The following is a 6,000-nucleotide window of genomic DNA, read 5'->3' as shown; positions in this document are numbered from 1 at the left end:
CAGTAAATTATGGAAATTACCTCATTGAGAAGCTCTTGAATAGCAGTGATGAATATTTATTTATTTAGTTAACAGCTTTTAGATTTATACAATAATTATGTGTGATAAATGCTGCAATAATGTCCCATTGTCAATTTTCCAGAGTAATAATGAAATAAATGGAGGTGGAGGTGATGTCATGTCGAGAGATGTCACCGAATGACATCACGTGGAGAGATTTGGTTGTGGGTGGGAAGTCCAAATATCTGGGAAGATAAAATACCACAACACTGCATCCCAAAACACACGTTTTGTTTCATATGTATGGATGTATATGATATAGGTCCTCAGAGACCCAATGATTAAGCCTGTTCAAATGGAATTCTAGAGAAATGTTAGTTACCATAAATAAAGTGCAAAATGAATCGATGGCTTTCAGAGATTTATGCCATCGAGTAGTTACGAAGTCGACACGTCCTCACGTGTTTGGGCATCACGGGTGGTCGTTATTGCCGAAGCACATATCTCGCTCCCCACATCCAAAACGCCTTCAAGACCATCCAATACAATTAGGACCCTATTCAACGCCACTTGACGGAATCGATCAAGTCATGAGAAGCAAAGCTGCGGAAAAGGAATCCTGATGAGGTGCAGGACCGGTGTGGTCCCTCGACACAGAACTACCCTCTTGAGAGCAAGCACGCTTCAGTGGCCCTTTCACGTTTCATCTCTCAAAGTGTTAAATCAAACTAAGTAAAACATCTGGTTGAAGTTGTTTCGTATCCAACCTGTGGCTGCTGGTTGCATAATTTTCTGGAAGCGCGGCTGTGCCGCTGATGCAGTGCCCGTTACCAGTAGGCTGCAACTTATTTTTGTCAACTTCGGAAGGATGACAGGCTGAGTCAACCCATGTGGTGTTAATTCAACAGTAGAAACAACCAACAGGGGCTCGAACTCAAGACCCAAACATCTAAGGCCAGCCACCCAAACCGTCAACCCAACACCAGACTTAAAGACCGAGTGAAGATCCAGGTAAAGCATTCCAAAAGAACCCAATTTGATTTTGAGCTTTGACAATTAAATTGTCTTTATTAAGCTGCACAACATTCCGAACCACCTGTTTTCAAAGGAATGTTTAACAGATCCATGTTACATAATTTTGGGGGAATATTCAGGGATTTTTGCATGACGTTGGAAATGCATTTATCTTCACTATAGGCTTGTAGCAAGGTATTATGTACACATTTCGGACATGGGGGACCAAAAAATGAAAGTCATTGTATGATTAAGTTTTGCATATCATTTGTTAGCCAACATCATGGGGATTCAGGATCTATTTGGGCAGAGCTTAATTCTTCCTCTTTCTATTGCTCTCACAGGGTCAAAGCTCTGACCAAACTAACATCTTAGGATTAAAAGTGCAGATTTCTTAAAAACGTTATGTACTTCCTAACGACCTTTGATGTTCTGTATACTGAACACAAACTGGCCTTTGGTATTGATTTTTATATCATAGGGCCATCTTAGTAAACTTATTCTATGGTTATAAAATCGAGCTTATAGCCACCAGTAATTTTGTAGCAGCTTGGGAAATGCAATTTGTTATGTACTTCCTAACATTTTTGATAGCCTGTGTTTGGATAAAAAAAACATGCTTTGTAAGCAACTATATCCATAGGACCCATAGCAAAGTATACATTTTCTGAAAGTACAGACACTTGGGCATTATACAACATTAAGATTGTTTATCTTATTAAAACTGGGTTCAATTTCGAAGCTTTCTCCTCATTTAGGACCACAGTGTACACAATACCATGCTACAAGCCTATATAATATGTCTTTGCGCTTTCACAAAACATTGGCAACATGAGTTTGTCTGAGATATATAAGTATAAATAAATCTATATATAAATAAAATATATATATATATATATATATATGAATAAAATAAACACATATATATATATATATATATATATATATATATATATATATATATATATATATTAAACACCATACTACTTGTTGAAAAGTCCCAATTACTCCCACCTTATTGAGGGGTTGGCTGGGGAAAATTTTGGCCCAAGTCTTTCATGAACCAACTGGTCAGGCCTGACATTCAACTGGAGGGTGGAGGAATTTGTAACTTGTTCAGGGTTCTGGACATACTTCACCGACTTAACATGAGGAGACGCCCTGGGATATTTAAAGTTCAGCAACTAATGCTAGCAGATGGGATGCCCCGTTTAACATCCATCCGATGGACGCACACATTGATGCTTCACTCTCCATGTGAAACACCAGGACGACAGTTTTGAGCCGGGTCAGATATCAAACCCAGCAAAATTGAGGTTGCCCTAAAAAAACATGTGACAAGATATACATGCAACAATCGCTGAATGTGTCGAAAACAATTGCTTTATCATGGATTATTTAAAAACGAATAGAATCACGAAATGATGATTAAATGTCTTTAAGTGTACCAGCTCTTCTACGAGCCTCGACCCTGCCCAAAAACAAACAAATAAACACAAGAAACGCTTGTGGGGCTTCGAGCAAACTGAGAATGGAATGAAAAATATTCATATTTATTACATGTAAAAAGCACCTTGTGATTTCATCACAGACATAACAAAAGCAGAAGTTTGCTCCTTGTGAAAGGTCTTTATTTAAATCATATATCATTCAGAGTGTGTCAATAAAAGGTGAACTGCTTCAAATGACCTTTGTACTTTTCGTCATTACCTTAATTTTTTTGTTGTTTTGTAGGATTCATCAATGATCTTTGGAGAAGTCATTCAAACATAACCAGAGTATTCTTGGAGAAAAAAATGACGTTTTCATTGTCAAGATAAACATCGTCAAGTGGTATTTTGAGACCAAATCAATTTCTTCCGTCCAGACGAGGTTCTGTACTGAATCTGGAGTGCATCCCAGAAACAAGCCAAGCAAGCCAGCTCTTTGGAAACTCGTGAAAAAGTTCAAAAGTGAAGGGACGATTCTCAACATTAACAAGGGAAGGTCCGGTCGCCCAAGAAGTGTACGGCGTGAAGGAAACATGGAACAAGTTTGTGAGTCAGTTGCGCAAAGTCCGAAGAAATCGCATCGACAAAGATCGGCTGAACTGGTTCAGCCTATCCTAGCAGTATCAGAAGAATAATGAAACAAGATTAAAACCTCTTTCCTTACCACATCGCAACAGCCCATAAATTGACGGATGTGGATAAAGCAGCACGAGTCGCTGTGTGTGAGATGCTGCAGAAGATGGAGGCAAACCCAAACTGGATTCACGATGTGGGGTTTAGGGACGAGGAACACTTTCATATCAATGGTGCTGTCAATTCACACAACAAAATTTTCTGGGGAAGTCAATGCCCAGATTAGGTTGAAGAGCAGTCGCTTAAGGGTCGGAAAGTCACTGCTTTTGTGGCTGTCAGCTACGGAGGTGTGTTTGAAGACAAAAACGGAAGAATGGTTACCATCAATCAAAAACGACACCGGTTGATCGTCAACACATTTTACGAAGACTTGAAGCAATCGATGAGCACTGCAGCCCTCCGGCGACAGTCGTTAATGCAAGATGGTGCTACCCTGCATACAGCCAACAAAACATTTGCCTTTCTGTGTCAAAAATTCAGACGAGTTCTCAGTTTGCGTTTGGAAAATGAATGGTCTCCACACAGCCCCGACCTGAATCCGCTGGATTTTTTTCCTCCGGGGAGTCTTCAAGGAACACCCCAGATCTGAACCTGATCTGAAGGCAGCAGTTGAGGCTGATGTGTAGACAGTCACCATTAAAACTTTCAGAAACATCTTTGAAAACTTCACAATTTGTGTGAATGCATGTTGTGTGTGTGTGTGTGCGGGTGCTCACATTGCACACCTCAACTATAAGCGCATCAACGCAAAACGAGTTTTATTTTTCCATGATTTGCTTTTCATTTTCTGAGTTAATTTTTTGTTTTATTACTCAATATTTTGATTAATAAGAATTTGAAGAGGTTTTCCTTTTATTAACACACCCTGTACATCATCCCACATTCATCAGTGTGTGTGTGTCGTCCCTGGGATGGACGTTAAACTGGGCGTCCACCTGCTGATATTTGTTGGTGGACGTTAAAGATCCCATGGTGACCTTCACAAAGTGTGTGCGAGATAGTTCCGGCACCCTGAACAGATTACAAATTCTTGCCTTCACTGCTTCGTTAAGTTTCAGGCCTGGCCAGCCAGTTCATGAGAAACTTGGGCCAAGCTTCCTTGTGGAAATTCCATAAGAATGTAGAAATAATTGAGGCCATTTAAGAAGAGATTATATATCATCCCATAGATCTTGCAAATTTCACCAAGTATCTATATTCATAATAATAATAATAATAATATTATTAATAACAAGAAAAGGAGAGCACGATATGTGCAAAATCCACCCCTCTCCAAAGGTTGCCATGGATACAACATATTGTCACGGGGTGGCCAGCCCAGGTTAATCCCCTCGCCCTGACCCAAATTGTGGTGCCGGGCGGTTAACACCGACAGCTCCCGGACGGCCGAGCAGTTCCTTATTAATAGGAGGCGGACACATTAATCATCAGAGATTTCAACACGTGCTCGAAGGGCATGGGGCGCAACGACTAAGGGGCGGATGAGCACGGGGAATGAAACGGATGCACAGGGGGTTTATACTCGAACCCCACCACAAAAAGATGAATGCAGTTTCTTAAAATGAACACATTTAATGAACATACAAAGCAAAATAATTCAAAAGGTAAAAATAATAATAATAATAATAATAATAATAATAATAATAATAAAGTAAATAAATCCTAAAGTCGAGGCGCCTCTCACACAGACTCAAATACAGACAACGGGGAAACAAAATAAAAAGAAAACCCTTCCTTTCAACTATTCTTGCACTTATCTTGGCACAGAGCTGGTCTTTTTGAGACTTGGAATTGAGATTTTTGAAAATGCATACACGTGCACAGTGGCGCTTCTATCGTAGTAGAACAAACGTACGCCAGGTAATCCATGAACGGCACTTAACACTAAGGCTCCGAGCCCAAGTGCAGCTGCTTATGACATACACGAGGCTCGCGGTCTGTTTCTCACGACCCAACCAAGAGCCAAAGGCCAGCATCTTGCTTCACCACACGAGCCAAATCGCCTCAACACAAATTTAATGGTACACCAATCGTCCTCCTTGGCATGCGCTCACCCTCCGCTCTCACCTCTCCAAAAATAATGCACCTTGTGCCTCCACTCTGATCATGGGTCTCCACGAAATGCACAAGCCTACTGAGTCTGATGCCTCTCAAAATGTGCCAGCCTTCCTCTTCGATCACGGCTCTCGAAAAGTGCGTAAACCAACCTTGAACTCCACTCTCCTCTGCCCTAATTATCGTCCGCCTCCAGGGCACAGCCTACTTGCACGAAACCCGGGAAGGCGGGGCATCTGCCTGCTCAGCTAGCTTCTGACGTCATGCTCATACCCATCAATCGTCCCTCGGGAGTGTGACATCGCTTGTTGTCAACCTTTGGAGGCAGGGCTTTCTGCCCGTTTGTTGTAGTTTTAGTGACGTGTTCCCCACCTTTATTGCCGATCTTGAAATATAAAAACATAAGGAAAAAATCAGAGGGGTGATAACATACTGGGTAAGCTTATTCTTAAACCCCAGCTAATTAACATGGCACCACCCCCTCCTTTGGTGACACATAACACTTGAGCTCAGATTCCCTACCTTATCACATCAAAATTCCTCCTACACGTCCACAGACCAAGCAACTCTACACAACGCTATATTCCCCATTAAATTCTTCCATCTACCTTCACTACCGTAACAATATTGTCCATTTCATTAAGATTAAAATTAACAATCTTAAATGAAAGTTCAGATCAATCGGATGAAAATTATTTTTCAGATTGAAATTGATGATTTTAGAAGTTTGACCTTGAGTTGACATTTGACCTTTTGACCTCAACAACAGTTGGTTTCCAAATTCAGTGATGCACTATACATCTCATCT

Source organism: Eptatretus burgeri, chromosome 5 (assembly GCF_056783735.1).
Source record: "Eptatretus burgeri isolate ZD-2024b chromosome 5, Ebu_testis_v1, whole genome shotgun sequence".
NCBI classification, from domain to species: domain Eukaryota; kingdom Metazoa; phylum Chordata; class Myxini; order Myxiniformes; family Myxinidae; genus Eptatretus; species Eptatretus burgeri.
The sequence above is the reverse complement of the archived record's forward strand: the minus strand, read 5'-3'. Positions refer to the sequence as shown.